Source organism: Nycticebus coucang, chromosome 18, assembly GCF_027406575.1.
Source record: "Nycticebus coucang isolate mNycCou1 chromosome 18, mNycCou1.pri, whole genome shotgun sequence".
In the NCBI taxonomy this organism is placed as follows: Eukaryota; Metazoa; Chordata; class Mammalia; order Primates; family Lorisidae; genus Nycticebus; species Nycticebus coucang.
The window spans coordinates 43,445,474-43,472,796 of NC_069797.1; the positions used below are offsets into that span (position 1 = coordinate 43,445,474).

The following is a 27,323-nucleotide window of genomic DNA, read 5'->3' on the forward strand; positions in this document are numbered from 1 at the left end:
AGACAGTATGTATACTGTTTTCCTGGTTCTGTTGAGCTACTCTAGCAAATTATCAAACTCTAGAAGAGGGTATTAAGAACCTTCAATTTGTAGCCTAGTCAGACAGAAATTGTCGGTAACGTAGGGATCTACTACTTAAAACTGGCATCTGAAGTGGGGGCAGTCTGTGGGACTGAGTCTGTACTAATTCTGGTTAGTGTCAGAATTAAATTACAGGACACCCAGTGGGTGTCTGTAGAGAATTGGAGAACTGCTTTGTGTGGGAGAAACCCCTAACATATCTGGTGTTAAAAGTGAAGTACTAAGAATAGTACTTAGTACTATTAAGGCAGGGCAGCGCCTGTGGCTCAAAGGAGTAGGGCGCCAGACCCATATGCAGGAGGTTGTGGGTTCAAACCCAGCCCTGGCCAAAAACTGCAAAAAAAAAAAGAATAGTAGAGGAAAAAGTTTGTTTTTTCTTTCTTTCTTTTTACTCCTTGAGCCACAGGTGCCGCCCAAAAGTTGTTTTTTTCTAGGCACATAGTGTAGGTTTATAATTAATCTTGTTTATTATTTCAATAAAAATCATTCTTTTAACTGCCTTTCATCACTCTTTTCTCTCTTTCCATGAGTAACACCACCATTATTTCAATTACTTAATAATACATATGCCAAGAGAATCGCATAAGCCCAAAAGTTAGAGGTTGCTGTGAGCCGTGTGACGCCACGGCACTCTACCCGAGGGCGGTCAGTGAGACCCTGTCTCTACAAAAAAAAAAAAAATAATAATAATACATATGCCAGTATTAATGCACTGGAACTGAATTACATATAATAAAAAGTAATATACAATTAGTAACAAGATAAAATATCAAAGTCACTATTACTTGGGTATCATTATGGTACTAAGAGATATTTTCTCCGTGGGACAGCACTATAGGAACTTACAATTAACCATATAAAAGTTAAGGTAAACTTAACAAAGTAGTAAAGGGAAGGGTCTGGGTGTGGTGGCTCATGCGTGTAGTCCTAGCACTCTGGGAGGTCAAGGCTAGTGGATTGCCTGAGCTCAGGAGTTTGAGACCAGCCTGAGCAAGAGACTCTGTCTCTAAAAATAGTTGGGTATCGTGGCAGGGCCTGTAGTCCCAGCTACCAGCCTGACCAATAGTGAGACCCTGTATAAAAATAGTTGTGTGTTGTGGCAGATGTCTGTAATCTACTACTTGGCAGGCTGAGGCAAGAGGATCTCTTGAGCCCAGGAGTTTGAGGTTATTGTGAGCTATGATGCCATGCTACGGTACTCTACTGAGGGTGACGAAGTGAGACTCTGTCTCAAAAAAAAAAAAAAAAAAAAAGTAGTAAAGGGAAGGATTATAATAAAGTTTTTCCAGGTTTTATTTCTCTAGAGTCTTCAATGGTGAAATTGTTGGAACGAAGAGCAAAAGATCCCCAAACACCTTAACTTAGCTATCTGGCCCATGCTGTCTTTCTGCCTTCAACTCATTCTTCTAGACACCCTTTGCTCCAGCCATCTGCATTTACACTGTAAAGATAGACATGATATATGTTATTTTGTTTTAATACAACCTCACAGATGCCATTTCCTCAGCTTTAACATCCCTATTTTCTTTTCTAGTTAAGTCAACAACCCTTACTGGGCTCTAAAATACTCAGTTACAGCATTACCTTCTTCAGGAAGACTTCTTTGACTTCTTTCCATCCACTTATACGTATTTACAGTATCTCTTTTATTTATTATACTATAATTCTTTTTTTTTTTTTTTTTTTGTAGAGACACAGTCTCACTTTATGGCCCTTGGTAGAGTGCCGTGGCCTCACACAGCTCACAGCAACCTCCAACTCCTGGGCTTAGGCGATTCTCTTACCTCAGCCTCCCGAGTAGCTGGGACTACAGGCGCCCGCCACAACGCCCGGCTATTTTTTTGGTTGCAGTTTGGCCAGGGCGGGGTTTGAACCTGCCACCCTCGGTATATGGGGCCGGTGCCTTACTGACTGAGCCACAGGCGCCGCCCTATAATTCTTAATTTAGTCATTTCTACCTGCACGATCCTTTACAGAAGCGGTTCTCAACCTGTGGGTCGCAACCCACAGGAACTGTATTAAAGGGCCAAGGCATTAGGAAAGTTGAGAAACACTGTTTTAAGGTAAGGACATTATCATATTTAATTTTTTTCTCTATCTCAGCTTTTAGAATAGTATATACCTTAATAATGATTGAGTGTTCTTAAAATTATTTTAAATTCAAGTAAAAGTCATGCTAATACTACCAGATTTGGGTTTTATGATTCATAGATCTGTGTTACTTGCTATTCTTTAATGTCTATTGAAAGTCCCCTATAATGATATTTTTTATTTGGAAAATATTAATTTTTTAATAATTGGCAGGGCTGGGAAGAACAATGCTTTAGTCTGGCTTTCATAGCAAGTGAGAAATGAATATAATATCCAAGTCGTTCATTTTATTATTTAGGTCTCCATTATTCCGAAACAGAGATTACTCTAAGATTCATCTATAATAATCTAAAGCCTGCTCTTGGCAATGCCCATAGTTCAGGGGTTAGGGCGCCGGACACACAGGGGCTGGCAGCTTCAAACCCAATCCGGCTCTGCTAAACAACAATGACAACTACAAAAAAAAAATAGCCAGGTATTGTGGTGGGTGCCTGTAGTCCCAGCTACTTGGGAGGCTGAGGCAAGAGAATTGCTTAAGCTGAGGAGTTTGAAGTTGCTGTGAGCTGTGATGCCACAGCACTCTACCCAGGGTGACATAGTGAGACTATCTTAAATAAAAAAATAAATAAAGCCTGCTCCTACGAGTGCTCGATAAAAACAGAACAACTCAGAAGTTAAAACAAGGCAGAAAGAAAGAAGTGCATGTTTATTTCTGTGGGTGTACATGTCTGTTTGTGGCAGGGCAACTTATTAAGATTTTTATTTCCATTGTGGTCTCCATTTATTTTTCCTTTTCCTCATTCTAAAGGCATAACCATGTCTTCAGGCTTCATAATTTATGGAAGATTTGAGTTACTGAGTGGAAAGCACAAATTATTTATAGAGAATCTGCCCTTTAACCTTTTTTTTCTGGAAGCTTGAAATAAAGGCAAAGGCTCTGAGAACAGTACGGAAGACTGGGAAAGAGCCTCTTAAACCCAACTTGCCCAAATTAGAAAGAATAGGGCAATACCAGGGATACTAGTGACCTGAATCTTATTCCCTGGCTCTGCTCTAAAGAAATGGCAAGATCTCAAAGGAGAATGGCTACACTGAGCACTTTGGGAAGCTAGACTCCACGTACTGGGGGCTCAAATTCAGCACAACTCTCATGCCCAAGCTTGATCAAAAATCAGTAGCATCATCTGACTTTAAGGACGTACAGGGACTTCAATAAGGATATTGATTATGACCATGATAAACTCTAGATAAGTGAGCTCATCCCCTTGTATTCTTTCCTTCTGAGAGTTGCTTAGACGCTTGTGCTACTCTTTGGATGGAGAAGACAAAGGAAGGAAAGGAAAGGAGATGCATTCTAGGGACTGATATGAATCTCCATCTTACCAGGCAGGACACTTCAAAGTCAGATGTAATTTAATTTATAGGAAATAAAATGTTAATAATTTTATACTTCTTATGTATATGAATTATGGTATTATCCAACTAAACATGACAATATGGACTTATGTTTCTAATATACTTTAATAAACATTTCCATTGCTCATTATTTATATTTTTTGTGCCTCCCAATACCTAAAAGTAGAATGATTAAAATGGTTGCATTTTGAGGGTGGTGCCTGTAAGCTCCGTGGGTAGGGCGCCGGCCTATATACCGAGGGTGGCAGGTTCAAACCCGGCCCCTGCCAATCTGCAACAAAAAAAATAGCTGGGCATTGTGGCAGGCGACTGTAGTGCCAGCTACTTGGAAGGCTGAGGCAAGAGAATCACCTAAGCCCAGGAGTTGGAGGTTGCTATGAGCTGTGATGCCATAGCACTCTATCGAGGGCGATAAAGTGAGATTCTGTCTCTAAAAAAATAAATAAATAAAATGGTTGCATTTTGAAAGTCTAAAATGTTTTTCTTTTCTTTTTTTTTTTTTTTTGTGGAGACAGAGTTTCACTTTATGGCCCTCAGTAGAGTGCCGTGGCCTCACACAGCTCACAGCAACCTCCAACTCCTGGGCTCAAGCGATTCTCTTGCCTCAGCCTCCCGAGTAGCTGGGACTACAGGCGCACGCCACAACGCCCGGCTATTTTTTTTTTGGTTGCAGTTTGGCCGGGGCTGGGTTTGAACCCGCCACCCTCGGTATGTGGGGCCGGCGCCCTACCAACTGAGCCACAGGCGCTGCCCTAAAATGTTTTTCTTTGAAATCAAAACAATGATGACTTTATAGGCAGAGTTGATTGTTGCTGCCAATAAGTTCATCATCATAGGAAGTATAATATTCCAGGATAAATTTATAATTTAGATTTAGGGACTAAAAACAAAATATCTGATGGAGTCAGGAGAAAAAGCAATTTCATTAAGTGTTCCCTAGGAAAGCCTATCCATAGACAGAGATTGATGACTCCTTTGGGAAATGCTTCACATCCCACATGTTAGACTAAATGTAGATACTTAATTGGTATATTTTATTTAAAAAACAAAACAAAAGGCTAAAGGATTCCTAACATTCTAAATCCATATAACACAGCATTGCTGGTTTAGTTGAAAAGCTTACAGAAAGAAAAAAATTGTCATTCATCATCTTTTTCTCCCACAAACATCTCTGTAACAAACTAATTTGACTGCCACTATCTTACCAGTGAGAAGGGAAAAATTCTTACACTTACAGCAAAGTCCGAGATTTCAGACCATCATTAAACTATGTATATAAATGAACAACTACATTTATAACTGTATGTACATAGTATTTTCTCATTTTTTCTCCATCCTTTCTCACCTTCTACAATTTGGAAAAGTATTTTAATGTCCATTATGGCACAATATAATTAGTTGCCTGAAATATTACGCTATATTCCAAAACAGGAATAATTTGCAGTTATTAAAAATGAGATTTCAGATTCATTTTTAAATTTTTTATAGAAAACCTTCAGTAGTTACATTATAAACAAATACAATGTAATTTGTTCAAAAAGGGATAAACATTGGTAGTTTGGTTTCTTGATTCATTAATTAATGCCATGGTGGTGGCTCCTGTTGATCATAATTGTAGGGGTTTTTAGTTTAGTTTTTTTTTTTGTGGTTTTTGGCCGGGGCTGGGTTTGAACCCGCCACCTCCGGCATATGGAACCGGCGCCCTACTCCTTGAGCCACAGGTGCCGCCCCCTTTTTTTTTTTTTTGAGACAGTCTCAATCAGTAGCCCTGGGTACAGTGCTGTCATGTCACAGCTCACAGCAACCCCAAACTTGGGCTCAAGCGATCCTCTTGCCTCAGCCTCCATGAGTAGCTGGGACTACAGGTACCTGCCACCATACCTGGCTAATTTTTCTATTTTTAGTAGAGATGGGGTCTTGATCTTGCTCAGGCTGGTCTCTAACTCCTGAGCTCAGGAGATCCACCCACTTTGGCCTCCTAGAAGGCTAGGATTACAGGTGTAAGCCACCATATCCAGCCGGTATTTGTGCTTTTTTTTTTTGAGACAGAGTCTCACTATGTTGCCCTTGTGTCGTGGCATCATAGCTCACAGCAACCTCCAACTCTTGCACTTAAGTGATTCTCTTGCGTCAGCCTCCCAAGTATGTGGGACTACAGGTGCCCACCAAAATGCCCAGCTATTTTTTTTTTTTTGGCTGTTGCAGTTGTCATTGTTGTTTAACTGACCCGGGCCAGGTTCAAACCCACCACCCTCAGTGCATGTGGCCGGCCCCATAACCACTGTGCTATACGCTATATTTGTGTTTTTGATGATGATAATATTTCCTTTTTTTTCTTTTTTTTTGGTTTTTGGCTGGGGCTAGGTTTGAACCCGCCACCTCCGGCATATGGGACCGGCGCCCTACTCCTTGAGCCACAGGCACCACCCGATAATATTTCTAGTGAAAAATTTTCCCTTTGATTAAACCATATCAAACTTTGAGAAAGAACCAAGAATCAAAGACATTAATTAGATGAAAACATGGCAGAAAAATTTATGCATTTATAAACAAGATATAAAGAAGTGGCATAATGTGGTGGTGAATTTTGGAATCAAATGACTGGCTATGTGACCTTGGGCAGGTCCCTGAATCTAGTCTCATTCTCCTCATTTGTAACATAGAGAAAATAATATTTACCTCATCGGGTACTTGTGAGATATATACTGCATTTCTGTTTATATTTATATTAAGAGCTTAGAATAATGCCTGGTACACTGTATGCCCTATATAATAAAGTTGAAATAAGCATAATCTAGAAAAAGCAATCTCAGTCTGGCTCAGGCTGGTCTCAAACCCATGAGCTCAGGCAATCCACCCACCTCAGCTTCCCACCCAAAATGCTAGGATTACAGGCATGAGCCATCACACCCGGCCTTTCTTGCCTTGATGTTGATGGCTTCCGACTGATCAAGCTGGTGACTGCAAAAGGTTGAGGTAACTGGCAAGTTCTTAAAATAAGACAACAATGAAGTCTGCCACATCTACTGACTCTTCCTTTCACAAAAGATTTCCCTGTACCAGGCAATGCTGTTTGGTAGCATTTTATCTGCAGAACTTCTTTCTTTTTTTTTTTTTTTTGTAGAGACAGAGTCTCACTGTACCGCCCTCGGGTAGAGTGCCATGGCGTCACACGGCTCACAGCAACCTCTAACTCTTGGGCTTACGCGATTCTGTTGCCTCAGCCTCCCGAGCAGCTGGGACTACAGGCGCCCGCCACAACGCCCGGCTATTTTTTTGTTGCAGTTTGGCCGGGGCTGGGTTTGAACCCGCCACCCTTGACATATGGGGCCGGCGCCCTACTCACTGAGCCACAGGCGCCTCCCTGCAGAACTTCTTTCAATATTGGAGTCAATCCTCTCAAACTCTGCTGTTTTATCAATTAAGATTACCTAATATTCTAAATTCTCTGTCCTCATTTCTATAATGTTCACATCCTCTTTACCAGGAGCAGATTCCACCTCAAGAAACCACTTTCTTTGCTCATCCATAAGAAGCAACTCCTTATCTGTTGAAGTTTTATCATGCGGTTACAGCAATTCAGTCATATCTTCAGGTTACACTTTTTTTTTTTTTTTTTGTAGAGACAGAGTCTCACTTTATGGCCCTTGGTAGAGTGCTGTGGCATCACACAGCTCACAGCAACCTCCAGCTCCTGGGCTTAAGCAATTCTCTTGCCTCAGCCTCCCGAGTAGCTGGGACTACAGGCGCCCGCCACAGCGCCCAGCTATTTTTTTGTTGCAGTTTGGCCGGGGCTGGGTTTGAACCTGCTACCCTCGGCATATGGGGCCGGCGCCCTACTCACTGAGCCACAGGCGCCGCCCACTTTTTTTTTTAAGACAGAGTTTCATCTCACTATGTCGCCCTCGGTAGAGTGCCACAGTGTCATAGCTCACAACAACCCCAAACTCTTGGGCTTAAGTAATTCTCTTGCCTCAGCTCCCAAGTAGCAAGGACTACACGTGCCCACCACAACACTGGCTACCTTTTGGTGGTAGTTGTCATTGTTGTTTAGCAGGCCTGGTCGGGTTCAAACCCACCAGCTCTGGTGTATGTGGCTGGTGCCCTAGCCGCTGAGCTACAAGCGCCAAGCCAGTTTCTACTTTTAATTCTAGTTCTCTTGCTATTTCTATCACATCTGTGGTTACTTCTTCCATTTAAGTCTTGAATCTTTCAAAGTCATCCATGAGGGTTACAATCAACTTCTTCCAAACTTCTGTTAATGTTGCTATTTTGACCTTCTCCTATGAATCACAATTTTTTTTTTAGAAAGTGAACCTAAGTTTTATTTGTTAATTACTTGCATTTGAAGTTTTTTTTTTTTTAGACAGAGTCTCACTGTGTCACCCTGGCATTATCATAGCTCACTGCAACCTCAAATTCTTGGACTCAAGCAATCCTCTTGCTTCAGCCTCCCAAGTAGCTAGGACTACAGGCAGAAGCCACAATGCCTGGCTAAATTTTTTATTTTTAATAAAAACAGATCTTGCTTTTGTTCGGGCTGGTCTCAAACTCCTGAGTTTCAGCAATCCATCCACCTGGGCCTCCCCAAGGGCTAGGATTATAGGTGTGAACGACTGCACCTGGCCTCATCTTCAATAGACTATTTTTTAGAAAAGTTTTAGGTTCACAGCAAAATTGAGTGGGAAGTATAGAGTTCCCACATACTATGCCCACACACATGCACAGCCTCTTCTACCATCAGCTATCTTAGCCCCAGACAACCACTAACTTGCTTTCTGTCTCCAAATATTTGCCTTTTCTGAACATTTCATGTACATAAGTTTATAAATATGTAACCTTTTGCATTTGGCTTCTTTCACTTAACACGATGTTTGTTCATAGATATTGAAGCACATATCAATAGTATGTTCTTTTTTTATTACTTAACAGTAATTCATTGTATGGATACTTAGAGTCTGCCAAGGTGGGGCCTTATATTTCTTCTGTGTCAGAGAAGAAGAATCCTTAAGAATGCCAATAATTAGAGGTAGTAAAGGGAAAAGGGAGGGGGATGAAATTATGGAGAATAAAATCTGTTCCTAACAATGACAGAAAAAGTCAAGTTCAGCAAATTAACTATAGGTAGAGGAACTGGTCCTGATTATGGGAATTCAAACTCTTTCTATTGGATCCTCTGACCTGCAGGGTGATACTGGCAGCCAGATGCTGTATCTATATGAAGAAATCTGGACTATTTTTTCGAGGTGTACAAGGGGTTGCCAGTACGTTACATAATTAAATAGTATAGCTAAGTATAAAGTATTTTTAAATAACATTCATCTTAAGACTTCTGGCAAAAAAATTATTAAAATTTAGCATATGCATTTATTCCTTCCCTTTACAAAATGATAGCAAAGTAATTTAAAAGGTTTAAATTCTCAAGGACAAACCAAACAGAAAAGAGAGAACATGGTATGTGGATAAAATGTATCAATACATTTTTGGAAAAGGGAGAACAGAGGAATGGTATCTGATTTATCAGGGTGGAGAAAGCTATAATCTTAGGGAACTGCAAAGGTGAACACTGATGATAAGAAAGTCAATTCACTCCCAAAGAATCTGGGAAAGGCTCAGAACTTGTAAGTACCAAGTGGATGAAGAAGAAGCACAAAGTGAAGAACAGGATAAGAGTCTACATGAATCATTGACTGCCTTCCCTATTACTAGGCATACAATGCCAGCCGTTAAGTGCACATAGCCCAGCCCTGGTGGGAGAACAGTCATTTTTTTTTTCTAAAGAAACTGAAAAGGCATGTTCTAAACTTAAGGATAGAGAGTAGAGGTGGGACAGAGAGTAGAGGTAAGATAGACTGAAAACAAGGGATTCTGTGAAATACCAAATGATGGGACTTTAATTCCTCTAACCACTCTTCTACCCCATCCCACCACCAACACAGAACACTTGCACTTTATTGTTTAGGCAAGAAATAGGATAAGTCGGGCCAGACATGGTGGCTCACACTTGTAATCCTAGCACTCTGGGAGGCCAAGGTGGGAGGATTGCTTGAGGTCAGGAGTTTGAGACCACCTTGAGTAAGAATGAGACTCCCATCTCTACAAAAAATAGAAAATGTAGCCAGGCGTGGTGGTACATGCCTGTAGTCCCAGCTACTTGGGACGCTAAAGGAGGAGGATCACTGTGCCCAGGAGTTTGAAGTTGCAGTGAGCTATGATGATACCACTGCACTCTTGCCAAAGCAACGGAGCAAGACTGTCTCAAAAGAAAAAAGAAAAAGAAAGAAAACAAAAGAAATTGGATAAGTCTTCTTTTTCTAGTTCAACTTTATTTTTTTTGAGACACAGTCTCATTTTGTTGCCCTGGGTAGAGTGCATCATAGCTCACAGCAACCTCAACCTCCTGGACTCAAGCAATTCTCTTGCCTCAGCCTCCCAAGTAGCTGGGACTACAGGAGCCCACCACAATGCCCAACTATTTTTAGAGATAGGGTCTCACTCCTCTTCAGGATGGTCTCAAACCCATGAGCTCAGGCCATCTGTCCACCTCAGCCTCCCAGAGTGCTGGGATTATAGGCATTCAACTGTATTTTTTTGTTTTTTGAGACAGAGCCTCAAGCTGTCGCCCTGGGTAGAGTGCTGTGGCATCACAGCTCACAGCAACCTCCAACTCCTAGGCTCAAGCGATTCTCCTGTCTCCACCTCCCAAGTAGCTGGGACTACAGGTGCACATGGCAACGCCCAGTCATTTTTTTTTTCCCCCAGCCATCATTGTTTGGTGGGCCCAGGCTGTATTCGAACCTGCCAGCTCAGGTGTATGTGGCTGACGCCTTAGCCACTTGAGCCACAGGCGCTGAGCCGGCGTTCAACTTTTAATTTTAATAAAATCAGAATATGCATAGCACACACAATACTAGCATGTAAACTAAAAAAATAAGCAATTACTAAAGCTAAATTGAGTTAAGATTCAACCTAAGAGATTGGTTAAGTCTTTCTGAAGTCAATGCATAATCCTAGAGAAAAGTTTTCCTCATAATGATATATGGCCACGTCTGCAACCTAACAAGCAAAAGTGAGGCTTACTCACAGTAAGTTTTATTCCTCCAAACAACAGTTGCTGGTGTGGATGTGGAGAGAAAGGAACTATACCCTATTGGTGGGAATGCATACTAGTAAACCTCTCTGGAAAGTTGTATGGGGATACCTCAAAGAATTAAAAGTAGATCCACCACTTGCACCCAAATGTTTATAACAGAACAATTCACAATTGCAAAGATGTGGGAACAACCCAAGTGCCATCAATACATGAGTGGATTAATAAAATGTGCCATATGTGTACCACGGAATATTAGTCAGCCACAAAAAAATAGTGAACTAATAACCTTTTATAACAACCTGGATGAAACTGGAGACCATCCTCCTAGATGCAGTATCACTAGAATGGAAAAAAAAAAACCCACATGTGTTAACTTTTAAACTAAATGATTAACAAACATGTGTACATATAGTTGTACAAATTTAACGGAAATCAAGCAGGTGGAAGGAGGGAGGAGGGTGCTGGTAAATTCACACCTAACAGGTACAATGTACTCTCTCTGGGGGACAGACACAGTTATAACCTTGACTCAAACTACACAAAAGTAATGCATGTAACCAAAACATTTGTACCCATGTAACATTCTGAAATGAAAAATTAAAATGAAAAAAGTTTTATTCCTAAGATCTCTTAATCAGTTTAAAATGAAGATATACAGTAGAGACTACTAAAAGTCATGAGATATGAGAAAATTCCTCAACAGGAAAGAATAAAACCATATGTCAAAAGAGCTATCTGATAATAAGCTTGCTAAACAAGATTGCTAAAATAAGGCATTCAGAGGTTACAAAAATCCCCAGGAGGATAGTAGACATGCTGGCTCATACCTGTAATCCCAGAACTTTAGGAGGCTCAAATACTTGAGACCAGGAGTTCAAGACCAGCCTGAGTAACATAAAGAGACTCTGTTTCCACAACAAAAAACTAAAAACAAACAAATACCAAAAAGACAGCTGGGCATGGTGACCTATGCCTATAGTCCCAGCTACTTGGGAGGCTGAAGCTTAAGCCCGCAGTTCAAGGTGACTGTAAGCTATGCTCTAGCCACTGCACTTCAGCCTGGTGACAGAATGAGACATTTTCTTCAAAAAAAAAAAAAAAAAAAAAATCCCATGAAAGTAGAACTACACTTGCGATATAAAATAGGAAAGAAAAGATACTTCTAAACCAGCTCGGCGCCTGTAGCTCAAGTGGCTAAAGCGCCAGGCACATACATCAGAACTGGTAGGTTCGAATCCAGCCTGGACCTGCCAAACAACAATGACAACTATAACCAAAAAATAGCTGGCCGTTGTGGTGGGCACCTGTAGTCCCAGCTACTTAGGAGGCTCAGGCAAGAAAATAGCTTAAGCCCAGGAGTTGGGAGGCTGCTGTGAGCTGTGATGCCATGGCACTTTACCCAGGGCGACAGCTTGAGGCTCTGTCTTAAAAAAAAAAAGATACTTCTAAAATCATTCTAAGGAAATTAACATTTGACTAATAGTTTTAGAACAGCAAAGAGAGGGAAGTAAGTATTATCATCACCATTTTACAGATGAGGAAAATTAGCAATATAGATGTTACTACTTTTTTTTGTTGTTGTTTTTTTTTGGCCAGGGCCGTGTTTGAACCCTCCACCTCTGGTATATGGGGCCGGTGCCCTACTCCTTGATCCATAGGTGCCGCCCCAGCAATATAGATGTTAATGTAACACCTAATAAGTGACAGAGCCAGAGTTCAAATCTAAGCAGTCTGGTGTCCTAATTCACACTTTCAACTATTATGTACTGCTGTCTCTCTACCAAAAAATATAAGAGACTTCACAAGTAAGAGGGTAGATCTTTAGGCTGGGCATGGTAGCTTGGTTTGTTCAAAATGACAAGAAGTAGTTCATGCCTGTAATCCTAGCACTCTGCGAGGCCAAGGCAGGAGGACTGCTTGATCTCAGGAATTCAAGACCAGCCTGAGCAAGAGTGAGACCCCTATATCTACAAAAAATAGAAAAATTAGCCAGGCGTCATGGCGTGTCTATACTCCCAGTTTCTTGGGAGGCTGAGGCAGGAGGATCACCCAGGAGTTTGAGGTTATAATGAGCTATGGTGACCCCACTGCACTCCACCCAAAGTTCAGAGCAGAAACCTTACTAAAACAACAGTTAAGGCAAATTTAAAAATACATAACCCCATAGGGTAAGAAGGAAAACAGAAGAAGGAAAAAAAAAAACAACAACAGATTTTTATAAATCAGAAAGTAGATGACAGAGTGGTAACCAACTTAAGAGAATAGAGAAAGCCAAGTCCTAAACTGGCAGTGAGGCAAACAGAGAGAACCAAGTCCTAAACTGGCAGTGAGAAAAGCAATATATACCACAGAATCCTCTAAAGGCATGAGAACTGCCAAGATGAAATACCTGTAGAACTGGTGGTAAGTGGAGAATGGGAAGGATAAAATAAGAAAAATTGAATGAAAGCTATTTCAGAAGATGTTATATCCCTAGATCCCCTTCTTCCACATGACCATCTCTCCCTAACTCCCCAATGCTAACAGAAGTCTGTAGTTTATTTCCTTCAGAGGATAAAACAGGTAGTCTCTTTATTAGGGGATACCAGGCACAGTTGAGGACACAGGTATGATCCTGAAAACCAAGAAGACTAAATGACCCTATGGGGTCTTTCTTTTGTTATTTTGCAGCATCTTTTTTATTTCAGATTAATATGAGAGTAAAATGATTAGGTTACAATGTTAGCTTTTTTTTTTGAGACAGAGTCTCACTCTGTCCCCCTTGGTAGAGTGCCATGTTGTCATAGCTCACAGCAACCTTCAACTCTTGGGCTGAAGTGATTTTCTTGCCTCAGCCTCCCAAGTGGCTGGAAGTACAGGCTCTGGCCACAATGACCAGCTATTTTTAGAGACAAGGTCTCACTCAGGCTCAGGCTGGTCTCTAACCTGTGAGCTCAGGCAATCCACCTGCCTTGGCTTCCCCAAGTGCTAGGATTACAGGTGTGAGCCACTGCACCCAACCCAGTGTTGGTGTTTGTTAGGTAAAGTGCTTGTTGTAGTTGTGCTCCTCTAAATGACCCTATGTATAGGTGAACACTGAATTCTAACATTAGCAGCCTTCTTCCCCTACTCTATTGAGCCAGAAGATTAGAAAACTTATTGGTGAATCTGGGTTAGCATCAGAAGGTTCCCTAAAAAAATGGCCTAACCAGGTCATCCTACAATAAAACTCAAAATCAACAACTTCCATCCGTGTGTTTAGGCCTTCCAATTGGCTTTTAAATTCAACTATTCTTTCCTCAGAACACATAGCTCCACCCTGAGCAAGAGCAAGATGCCCATCTTTATTAAAAGTAGAAAAACCAGTTCAGGGGCCAGAATTTGCCCCTGAAGTATGAGAATTCCCCTTTTGGCTGAATTTCCTTGGGGCTAGAGAGTTAGGGACAGGATTATGGAGTCAGTTTATTATTGAGGCCAGGAGTTCAAGACTAGGAGGTCTCGAAAAATAGAAAAACTAGCTGGACATTGTGGAGGTTGCCAGGAGTTTCAGATCCCAGCTATGTAATACAATCTAAGACTCAGTTTTCTCCTCTGTAAACTGGGTTGATAATACAAGTATATGCACATGTGCTGTAATTTCCTTATTGACAAAGAGACTCTGGCCAGAAGAATCTATGCAGAGTCTCATCCGTCTTCTCACCATCTCACTTCCTTGGCTTGTAATTGCCCTCTCTGGGTCCTGACCCCGTCCACCAGCCTCTCCTCTGGAAGCCTCCTTCCCTGCCATGCCAGGCATCTGAGTTTCTGCTCCAACAATAGTTCTGTCTTTCCTCTGACTAAACCGTGCTTTTATCCAAAAAAAAAAACAAAAACAAAAACAAACAAACAAAAAAAACACCTTGGAGACTTTACATCTTTTATATTAACCTGTATGGAGTTGAAACACATTCTTCTTAGTGAAGTATCCCAAGAATGGAAAAGCACAAAAATCCGATGTACTCAATACTAGTATGAAGCCAGTAGACGATCATTTAATACACACCCACATAAGAGGAAAAAATCAATACAAGGCAGAAGGTAGGGGAACAAGAGAATGGGGAGTGGGGAGAGGGGAGGAGGGAGGTGGATGGGTGTGTTCCCACTTAATGGGCACAATGTTAGGGTATATGGCATACCTCTTAGGGGTGGGAAATAAATATAAGAGGGACTCTACCTAACAAATGCAAACATTGTAACCTAATTCTTTGTACCCTCAAATCAACCTGAAACAATAATATAAATAAATAATTATAAGTAAAAATAGAAAAACTAGCTGGACATTGTGGAAGTTGCCCGTAGTTCTAGCTCCCTGGGAGGCTGAGGCAGCAAGATCACTAGAACCCACGAGTTTGAAGTTGCTGTGATCTGTGACGTCACAGTACTCACCTAGTGCCACAGAGTGAGACTCTGTCTTAAAAAAAAAAAAAAAAAAACCCACACAGCTAAGAATTAAACACCAAAAGAAAGTCTAAATATGGAAGACAGAGACCAAAATTAACAAAAGAAAAAGACAAAAATAAAAATAAAAAGAAAAGAAAAAGAAAGCAATCTGATAAAAAGAAACAATGAGAGAAGAAAAATTTTAACAAAAAATTATTTCTAAAAGATACCTTAAACAAAATAATAAAAACAATTCAGAACACAAAAAAGAACTTTCGTAAATTAAAAATGTAATAACAAAAATGAAAATCTTAAGAGAAGGGTAAAGTGGAGGAAATCTTGGAAATAATAGAGCAAAGAAAGAAAATGAAAATAGCAAAAGAAAAAACTCTGAGAATTTTGTTGACAAAACAAACAACAAAATGTTCAATGTCCATCAATACAGTATGGTTAAATAAACCTCTGTGGGACACTATGAAGTTGTTAAAGCAGTACTGTCTGGAAAGATTTCTATAATAAACCATTAATTGAAAAATGATTCAAGTTGCTAAAAGCACAGGCAGTATGACCCCATTTACACAAAAAGCAGGAAAAGTACTCCCCAAACATGTTTCTTTATATAAAAACAGTATGTAAATACATAGGAAAAGATTTCTAAGGAAACTCATCAAAGTGGTGATTTCTAGAGGAAAGGAGAGATGGAGAAGGAAAGAGAACAAGGAACATTTTGTTATTATATACATGGTGGCCACAAAGTTCATGTACAATTTTAAATTGCACGCTATTTTATATTCTATATATTTATACTGTTTGGGAAATTTTTGCAATGTAAGTATTTTCATGTATTATACCTCTTTAAGTTTTAAAAGAGAGAAAGAAAATGGAAATAAAGGGAAAAAGTGAAAAGGAAAATAAAAAGGATCAGTATAATTTCTGGATACACTATCCTTTATTAAGATCTCAAAAACAGGGTGGCACCTGTGGCTCAATGAGTAGGGCGCGAGTCCCATATGCCGAGGGTGGTGGGTTCAGACCCAGCCCCGGCCAAACTGCAACAAAAAAAAGCCGGGCATTGTGGCGGGCACCTGTAGTCACAGCTGCTCGGGAGGCTGAGGCAAGAGAATCGCGTAAGCCCAAGAGTTAGAGGTTGCTGTGAGCCGTGTGACGCCAGGGCACTGTACCCGAGGGCGGTACGGTGAGACTCTGTCTCTACAAAAAAAAAAAAAAAAAAAAATCTCAAAAACAAAGGAAGATTAAACAAAACAAAACAATGATTTTACTTGCTGCATAACAGTACACTTGTTGAGTACACTAAAGTAACCTCCAGAAAACTTAAGACACAATGAAAGCTACAGGAAAGGAAAACTTTATGTTGCTTATTATATATATAGGGTGTCCATAAAGTTCACATGTAATATTTTAAATTGCACACAAACTTTATGGACAACCTGTATATATTTTGTATATATTTATATATATATATATATATACACATACATACATACATACATATCAAAAAAACTTAAGGCATCACAAATGGTAGACCATCATAGGCTTAAAAAACCTCTTTCACAACACAATCAGAAGACACATTTTCTCCTTTCACTTATAATATTATTATTTTTTTTGTAGAGACAGTCTCACTTTATCGCCCTCGGCAGAGTGCTGTGGCGTCTGACAGCTCACTGCAACCTCCAGCTCCTGGGCTTAGGCAATTCTCTTGCCTCAGCCTCCCAAGTAGCTGGGACTACAGGTGCCCACCATGATACCCAGCTATTTTTTTGTTGCAGTTTGGCCAGGGCTGGGTTTGAACCCGTCACCCTTGGTATGTGGGGCCGGTGCCCTACTCACTGAGCCACAGGTGCCACCCTATACTATTTTTTTTTTAATGCTAACTTTATTTTATTTTTATTTATTTATTTTTTCTTGAGACAGAAGTCTCACTATGTTGCCCTCAGTGGCATGCTGTATCATCACAGCTCACAGCAACCTCAAACTCTTGGGCTTAAGTGATTCTCTTGCCTCAGCCTTCCAAGTAGCTGGGACTACAAGCACCTGCCACAATGCCTGGCTATTTTTTGTTGTAGTTGTCATTGTTGTTTAGCAGGCCTGGGCCAGGTTTGAACCCACCAGCCCTGGTGTATGTGGCCAGGACCATAACCACAGAGCTCCAGGGACTGAGCCTCAATTATACTTTTAAGAAGTCTGTGATTCTAGCCAAAAGATTACATGTATGTTTAGAATATTATCACTGCATTTTCCCTAAAAGATTGTTATAGACTTTCCCTGCTCTATTATGGTAAAATTCTTTTTTTTTTCTGAGACAGAGTCTTAAGCTGTTGCCCTGGGTAGAGTGCCATGGCGTCATAGATCACAGCAACCTCCAACTCTTGGGCTCAAGCGATCCTCTCACCTCAGTTTTTTTCTTTTTTTGTAGAGACAGGGTCTTGCTTTTACTCAGGCTGTCTCAAACTTGTGAGCTCAAGCTATCCACCTGCCTCGGCCACCAAGAGTGCTAGGATTACAGGCGTGAGCCACACTGCACCTGGCCTATGATGGTAAAATTCTTAAGTTTATGTATCTTTGATGTGAAATTCTGCAGGAAACTTCATATTCCTGATCCTTTCAATTAGAAAAGCACTAACCTTCCATTTAAGCTGAAGGAGCTAAAAATATACCACTCTGACATACTATTTTGAATTAAAGGGCCTTGAAAAACAGCAGGTGCAAAAAGGGAGGGGAGGGGAGGGGAGGGGAGGGGAGGGAAGGGAAGGGAAGGGAAGGGAAGGGAAGGGAAGGGAAGGGAAGGGAGAAAAGAAAAGAAAAGAAAGAAAGAAATGTGTTCCTAATACTTTATGTTACATATATAATAAATATCAAAAAACTTAAGGCATCACAAGTGGTAGACCATCACTAGCTTAAAAAAAGCTCTTTCACAACACAATCAGAAGAGACATTTTCTCCTTACAATTTATACTTTAAAGAAGTCTACAATTCTAGCCAAAAGATTACATATATGTTTAGGATATATGGCTAGATTTAGCACATTTTTGCAAAAAAATCAGAATAGGGAGAAATTATTCTATTAAAAATTCTTTTTTTTTTTTTCTTTAATTGTTGGGGATTCATTGAGGGTACAAGAAACCAGGTTACACTGATTGCATTTGTTAGGTAAAGTCCTCTTAAACAATTGTGTCTTGTCCCCAAAAGGTGTGGCACACACCAAGGCCCCCCCACTTCCCTCTCTCTGCTCTTCCTTTCCTCACCCCTCCCTCCTCCTTTCTCTCCCTGCTCTCTACTCTATTAAAAATTCTATTCATACAGAGTAAACTAAGTAAAGGCTAAAATGCCTCCCAGTTGCCAAATTCCAATGTCTAGATGATTGAGGAGACATCCTGTTCTCATCTCTAACAAGAGTTCTGCAGGACAAAAGGAAGAAAATATGTTGCAAGCTTGTGAAAATAAAATCATTACAGTATGGCACCTTTTTTGAATAAATCATTAATTTCATTTTATCATTTGTTAATTTAGTAACAACATTCAACAAAAGTACTAAAAAGAAGAAATGAATATCCTCCTTTATTTTGGACCCCAAATTAGAATGGCAAAAGTCAGTTTTCTGAAGAATTTTATAGGCCATATATATATATGTTTTGTTTTTTGAGACAGTCTCACTATGTTGCCCTCAGTAGAGTGCCATGGTGTCATAGCTCACAGCAACCTCAAACTCCTGGGCTCGAGTGATTCTCTTGCCTTAGTCTCCCAAGTAGCTGGGACTACAGGCACCCAATACAACGCCTACCTATTTTTTGTTGCCATTGTCATTGTTATTTAGCGGGCCTGGGCCGGGTTTGAAACCACCAGTCTCTGTGTATGTGACTGGTGCTGTAACCACTGTGCTTTGGGTGCCGAACCAATATAGGCCATATTTTATAACTCTCTAAGCTGATCTAATTCATACAATTGCCTTAGCTTTAAAGTAATCATCTATTCTATATTTGCCATTTTTCCCCCCTAGCTGGCAATGAAGGTCTTTTATTGAACGTAGTAAACTGATGGATTTCTTAACATATTTATCATGAAAAATATTAAAACCTATCTAAAGCCACACCTTAATTAGAAGTTTAGCCACAGACATATACTAACCTTTGTATTTTTCACTTTTTAGATAACAGCTTCACTGATATAATTCACATAAGAAATTCTCACTACTTATGTATCCTCTTACCATAATCTCTCTTTCAACCATCACCTAACTACCCAAACCCACCAACTACTCTCTTCCATTGTTCCATCTATGAGCTGTGAACCTTAAGAGTAGCAGCATAGGGGCGGCACCTGTGGCTCAAAGGAGTAGGGTGCCAGCCCTATGTACCAGAGGTGGTGGGTTCAAACCCAGCCCTGGCCAAAAAGTGCAAAATAAATAAATAAATAAAAGAGTAGCAGCATAGTAGCAAAAGATGGTTGAGAGTTTTGACCAAAAGTTAGACATAGTTTCTATGAAAGTTTCTTTCAAAGTACCCCAAAATTCTCTTCAGAATTTCTACAGAAATTTCCTTATTCTATGATTCAAACAATCTGCTCTTCTTAAATTGCCAGCATTAAATTCAATATAGAATCTTTAAAACAAATCTTTATTCCATACTACTTTATGGGTTAAAAATCCTTTTGTGGGCTAGCCTAGAAATCTATCATTTATAGCATTTTGTATGGAAAAATACATCAAAAATTCTAAAATTTTAAAAGAAATGTTTAGAATACAATTTTTTTTTTAAATTGAGGTTTCCATTAATGTAGTCTGAAAAACTCACAGCAATGTATAAACTATTGTAAAGGTGCATATGTCTTTTTGGTGGGGAATTGATCAGTTTAGAAACATAATATTTAAGCCAGCTTTCTATTATTTGAAAAATAGAAATTAAATGAGAGAATTTTAAGTGCAATATTTTTTTAATTATTTTTTATTTTTTGAGATAGGTTCTTACTCTGTCGCCCAGGCTATCGTGCAATGGCATCATCATAGCTTACTACAACCTCAAACTCCTGGGCTCAAGATATCTTCCTGCCTCAGCCTCCAACTAGCCACAACTACAGGTGTGCACCACCATGACAGCTAATTTATCTATTTTTTCTTAAATTTTTCTATTTTTTGGAAAGACAGGGTCTCATCATGTTGCTCAGGCTGCCTTAACTTCTGGCCTCAAGTTATCTTCCTACTTCAGCCTCCCAAAGTGCTAAGATTATAGGCATGCGCCACTAGGCCCAATCTACTTTTATTTTTTTGTAATGAATAAATTGTCCTAATAGAAAAAGCAGTATCTTGGCTGGTCACAGTGGCTCATACCTGTAATCCTAGCACTCTGGGAGGCCAAGGCTGGTGGATCATCTGAGCTCACAGGTTTGAAAACAGACTGAGCCAGAGTGAGACCTCCCAGTAGCCCAGCACTGTGGCAGGCACCTATAGTCCCAGCTACTCAGGAGGCTGAGGCCAAAGAATCGCTTGAGCCCAAGAGTTTGAGGCTGCTGTGAGCTATGATCCATGGCACTCTACCGAGGGCGACAAAGTAAAACTGTCTCAAAAAAAAAAAAAGAAAGAAAATATTTTCTTTTTCCTCCCATTAAGAGAACCTTATTCTTTTCCTTAATAATGAGAAAAAAACTCTAATTCACCTAATGATGTACCAAGGCTACATGTGCTGGCTATGTAAATAGTTTCACTATATTGTCAAAATTTAACAGCAAAACATTTTATGTCTATTTAAAATGTCATCTTAAATTCAATTACCATACATTTTAGAAATAATAAGCAGCCATTAAATTCAATATGCACATTTCCATCCGGCAAGTGTATTTTAATCAACTACTTCCTGAAGGCATCTAATAATAATTTTATAAATTCTTCATCTCTTTTCCCAACATTTACTTCAGTATTCTGATTTACTATCAGTTTCTGACTTATCATTCTATAAATAAAAGTTTAAATTTTAATCCCTTTCATTTAAGGAAGAGGATTTGAAATAAGAAAGGGGGCAATATGGCTGAGTAGAGGCAGCTTTTGCCAGAAGCTCTAGCCCAGAAGGAGAAAAACTGAACTAAAGTAAACTCAGAGAAGTTGAAATTGGTGGGCTGAACACAAGAAGAAATAAAGACAAACTGTGAGGACAAGTAAGAGGAAGGAAAAGAACATAGATCATGTACGAAGGGACTAAACTAAAGATACCTGGTGCCAAAGCATAAGGGAGACCCCCCTCACCCAGGGTGCTTGCCAGAGGCTTTCTCTGAGCAGGGAACACCTCACCCCATGGGAGAGAGCCATGAAGTCCCAGTTCTCCTGCACCTGGGAATTTCCACCTCTGGATCCCCATGCTGCCTGGCACAAAAGTTCAAATTTCTACTGTTGTTATTCTGTTACAACTGTTCCCCCTTTTCACTTCTGATTGAGGTTATTAGAGATCTTACGTTTCTACTTCTGGTAAGTCTGGCCAAGGGTTTACTGATTTTATTAAGTTTTTCAAAGAACTAACTTTTTGTTTCGCTGATTTTCTTTTTTTTTTTTTTTTATTGTTGGGGATGTTTCGCTGATTTTCTAAATGATTCTTATGTTCTCAATTTCATGTATTTCTCCTCTAATTTTGTTTATTTTTCTTTTTTTATTATTAAATCATAGCTGTGTACATTGATATAATCATGGGGTGTTTATTTCTTTTCTTCTGCTAGGGTTGGGATTGGATTGCTCTCCCTTTTTCAGCTCCTTGAGATAGTCCATTAGGTTGCTAACTTGTGCTCTTTCTATTTTCTGGATGTGGGCATCTAATGCTGTAAAATTCTCGCTTAGGACTACCTTTGCAGTATCCCATAGGTTTTGATACTTGTGGCTTCACTGTCATTTTGTTTGAGAAATCTAATGATTTCCTTCTTTATCTCCTTCTTCACCCAGCTGTTGTTCAGCATAAGGTTGTTCAGTATCCATGACTTCATGTGGGTGGGAAGATTTCTGGTGGAGTCAAGTTCTACTTTTATTCCTTGATGGTCCAAGAAGATACAGGTATAGTTTCCATTCTTTTAAATTTGTTGAGGTTTGATTTGTACCCTAAGATATGATCTACTTTGAAGGATGATTCATGGGCTGATGAGAAGAATGTATACTTAATTTTATTAGGACGAAATGTTCTTAAAGTCTGTTAAGCCCATTTGTTTTAAGTCCATTGATTCTTTGTTTAATTTCTGCTTGGAGGATCTGTCCAGTTCTGTCAGAGGGGTGTTGACATCCTCAGCTATTATGGAGTTGCAGGATATGGCATTGTTCGGGTCAGTTAGGATTCATTTTATATATATCTGGGAGCAATGAAGTTGGCTGAATAGATGTTCAGGATTGAAATCTCTTCTTGTTGTATCATTCTCTCCACTAGCATATAGTTTCCATCTTTGTCTTTTGTCATTTTTGTTGATTTAAATCCAATTGTATCTTCAAATAAGCTGTCAACCCCTGCTTGCTTCTGATTTCCATTTACCTGAAATATTGTCCTTAGAGGTTAGATGGGTTTCCTGAAGACAACATATATTTAGCTTGTGTTTTTTTTTTGTCCAGTCAGCCAGCCTGTGCCTCTTTAGTGGGGAATTCAAGCCGTTCACATTTATGAAATAATTGATAAGTAAAGTGGTGTTCTGGGCGGTGCCTGTGGCTCAATCGGTGGGGTGCCGGCCCCATATACCGAGGGTGGCAGGTTCAAACCCGGCCCCAGCCAAACTGCAACAACAACAACAACAACAAAAAAAAGTAAAGTGGTGTTCTGTTCATGGAGGTCTGTAGATTAATTTTATCCCTTGGGCTATTGTGGAAGCCACGTTTGTTCTTTAATTTCTGAGTGTGTTTACTTTGTTAGTGGTCTACTGTGTTGGTGAGCATGAAGAAGAGGTCTAAGTACTTCCTGCAAAGCTGGTCTAGTTGTGGCAAATTTCCACGGTGTTTGCATGTCAGTAAAATGTTTGATTTCTCTGTCAAAAATGCAATTTAGTTTAGCAGAATATAGAACTCCTGAGCTCAAGGGATCTGACCACCTCAGCCTCCCAGAGTGCTAGGATTACAGGCGTGAGCCTCTGCACCCAGCCCATAACTCATGTTTAAATACTTTTAAATCACAAAACATAGTGCTCATCATGTAGTCAATGTCATAAGATATAACATTCAGACATCTCTTTATCCTTCGAAAAGATGTAAATTCATTGGTACTCCACAAAGTCATCCTCTTCAGATGAATTTTTGAGACAAATCTCACTCTCTTGCCTTCGGTAGAGTGCTGTGGCATCATAGCTAACAGCAACCTCAAACTCCTGGGCTCAATCAATTCTCTTCCTTCAGCCTCCCAAGTAGCTGGGACTATAGATGCCCACCACGATGCCCAGCTATTTTTTTTTTTTTTTTTTTTTTAGACACAGGGTCCATTCTTCCTCAGGCTGATCTCAAACCTATGAGCTCAGGCAATCCACCAACCTCAGCCTCACAGAGTGCTAGAATTACAGGCATGAGCCACCATGCCAGGCAAAGTTTTTATACTAGATCTCTCATTAATAATAGTCCAGATGTGCTGACATCCTTGGGATTTTCACTGTGGTTAAATTAGCTGTATCACATCTCATGGGTTTCTTTTCTGATGAGCTACATTTTCCTCCTTCCTGTATTACCCAGTGTTAGTAATGATTAGAACTAACACAGACTTAATTACAGGACATTTCAAATGAGGTACTAAATATAGTTCTTAATTCAGTCAACTGTGATTGTCCATGAATCATAGGAATGTTTAAAACAAGACACATAGAATTCTATTAAATTATGTTCCAGGAACTAAGTATAACGGTATAATCCTCCTTTTTCTTTCCTCAAGAGACCTAGGTGCCTGCTGCTAATTAGACAAATTAATATTGATATATAGATAATATGTAATTTAACACAGAATAACAGCTATTTGGTGTGGAGCCTAAAGACACTCCATCTTAGATCCTAATCTGCCATGTTGACTTCTGATTAACCACAGTCCCGGGAATGGTCCAAATTTTCTATTTTATTTACTGTTCTTTGTATAATCCAAGATGACCTTGATGCTATCATAAATACATATTATAAATCTTCCCCTTAGGCATGTTTTATTGTTATTGTTTTGTTTTCATTTTTTTTGAGACAGAGTCTCACTATGTCACCCTTGGTAGAGTGCTGTGGTGCCACAGCTCACAGCAACCTCCAACACTTGAGCGATTCTCTTGCCTCAGCCTCCCAAGTAGCTGGGACTACAGGTGCCCACCACAATATCCGGCTATTTTTTGTTGTTGTTGTTGTTGCAGTTGTCATTGTTGTTTAGCTAGCCGAGGCTGGGTTCAAACCCTCCAGCCTGGTATATATGGCCAGGCGTAACCACTGTACTATGGGTGCTGAGCCTCCCCTTAGGCATGTTAAAGGCTATGATCTACGTAGCATTTTTGCCTTTCCCTGAATGGTTTACTTAACTGTCCTACAAATTCCTTCTGGAGCACACATATACTTTCCTTGTGCTATGTAAGCCCAGGGTGTGGGAGGAAGTTAGCAGTAAGGAGGTCTACCTAACTTGTTGCTATCCAATACCACACTTTGTCTGTAAATTCGCTAACAAATCACCTTTTATGACAAATTGGATTTGTCTGCCTCATTATTTGGTTTCTTAGCTCCTTCTGCTTTTGGGGTTTGCTTTGTACAAATGGCCCTTTCATGAAACACTTAGTTGTTGAATGACTTGGAAATAATGTTCTGTTTCTCAGGTTCATCATCATATGTTAATTTACTAATCTAAAATAATCTAGAGTGCAGTCTTTCAAATCAGAATTAGCCACATAAAGGCAATTACATTGTTTTTAGAAAGAATCATTTTATAAGTTAGAAGGATACACATCAAATTCATAAGAAAAGTTGCTTTATGGGAAGAGAGAAGAATGAGGTAGGTGGTGGGATGGGAGATGGGGAGGATAAAGGGTACTGTAACAGGGGAAATGATCTGAAAAGAGTAAAACTGTTTTCTTTGTTACCCCTACTCTTTTTGGAAATTAAAATCTTCATTCATGCCTCAGGCCTGTGGTTGAGAGGGATAGGGGTGTGCTCTTTGTTCTTTGTGTCTCAGGATAGGCTTAAGAGAATTGTCCAGGCAGAGGTCAGGAGATTGTCTTAGCCAAAGATGGGATGAATGAGAACCCTCAACTCTGATTAAACAGCAATCGTCTAAAGCTGAAAACCTCCCCTTTATTATTATATTATTTTTTGAGAGTCTTTTTCCTTTTTTTTTTTTTTTAAGAGCACTTCCAAAGAGAATTGGAAATGGATCTCTCTCATGGAGAAGAAAAGGTGAGAGAGAGACCTTTTTTGAGAGTCTTACTCTGTTGCCCAAGTTAGAGTGCCGTGGTTTCAGCCTAACTCACAGCAACCTCAAATACCTGAGTTCAAGCAATCTTTCTCCCTCAGCCTCCCAAGTAACTGGGACTACAGGCCACCTGCCACATGCCCAGCTAGTTTTTTCTATTTTTTTTTTTTTTTTTTTTTTTAGTAGAGATGGGGTCTTACTCTTATTCAGGCTGGTCTCCAACTCCTGAGCTCAAGTGATGCTTCTACCTCAGCCTCCCAGAGTGCTAGGATTGCAGGTATGAGCCACCTCAACCAGCCAAAACCTCCGTGTTTTTTTTTTTGAGATAGTCTCACTATATCACACTCAGTAGAGTGTTGTGGTGTTACAGCTCACAGCAACCTCAAACTCTTGAGCTTAAGCGATTCTCTTGCCTCAGCCTCCCATGTAGCTGGGACTACAGGCGCCACCACACCACCCATCTATTAAAACCTCTGCCTTAAGAGCTCTGGTCAGGCACAACTCAGCTTTAGGATATTTCTGGGTCCCCTGGGGTAAGAAAAGGTCCAGTCAGTTGAGGCACTTAAGATTTTATATTAGTTCAGAAAAGAGCCCAGAGAGAACATCTTATCATTCAGACTGAAACCGCTCTTACAAACTGATGCAGGGTACAAGGCAAGACCTAAGTGCCCCCAGAACACCTTAAAGGAGAGGTTTTGCTCAAATAATGATGATGATCAGCCAGTGCCCACTTGCTTGATAATAATCACTGTTCCTTCTGTTTGCTTCTTTAAACTGGAGTCATTCATAGCTGTCTCTAACAGAACACCACCTGTTTGGAACTTAGAGGTAGTTTTTGAGATATCTTTCAGGTCAGCATTCAGCAGAATTGACTCAGTTTGGACTGAACCCTCCACCTAAGGTCCAGCATTCCAGTATCCAAACGAGATAGTAGCTCATACCAAAGGACTGATGGCTCCACATGGAAACCAGACAATTAGCAGACTTTATCTAATCTTCTGTCCCCCAAACTGTCTTTAAACCCTGTCCCCCCAATTCTTGGGGAAGCTGATTTGAGAAATTTCTCCCATCTCCCTGCTTAGTGCACTGCAGAATTAAACTCTTTCTCTGTTGCAAACCTTGCTATCTCTAGATACTGGCTTTCTCTTGGGCAGCAGGAGATGAACCTGACTGGTGACACAAAGAACCGTTAAGGTAGTCAGAAAGGGCACCACATATCCCCTTTTTGGGGAGGTCATCTGTTTTCTGTGTGGAAAGAGTCTCAAGTGTCATGAACAGACTCCTCTCAGGTATAAAACTTTTTTTTAAATCATGTTTCCTCTTTTGCTTCTGAGACTACCAGAAATTACTACTTTCTATTATAAGAAAATGTGACTTTGGTGTGGGTAGCAGCTAGGCAAAAATGACAATGTTAGAGGTAGCTGACTATATACTATAGGGGGCTTCTCATTTCTCTGCACATTGTATAAGAAAGAGTGAGGCTTAGACTCTTAGAAAATGTCTTTGTAACGAAATACACTGTGAAATCCAAGATGCAACATTCTGATATTTAACTGCTTAACTTACAGGGATGGCTGAATTTTCTCTTAGCTTATCTATATGTCTCCTTGTAAAATCCCATGGCAAATTCCTAAGATTTTATGTTATTTTGATATCCATTTTTAATCTTTGTCTAACAACCAAACTCCTTGAAGAAAAAAAAAAAGCTCAGACCTTCCTTCTCTCCCTGCTTTGAGTTGTAAATGTTTAGGGATGGAAGGAGGGTTACAGGGAGATGGGAGAGAAATATGGCCTTCTGGACAAGAAAGTTAGAAAGGGCCCTGAAACAGGGTGGCGCCTGTGGCTCACTCGGTAAGGCGCCGGCC

At 40.0% G+C, this 27,323-nt stretch overlaps 1 protein-coding gene across 1 annotated transcript in view; it reads right to left on the reverse strand.

The window, feature by feature from the left end:
• Nucleotides 1-27,323, reverse strand: part of PPM1E (protein phosphatase, Mg2+/Mn2+ dependent 1E) — a 196,642-nt gene that overhangs the window by 91,843 nt on the left and 77,476 nt on the right. The gene's annotated exons all lie outside the window — the stretch shown is intronic.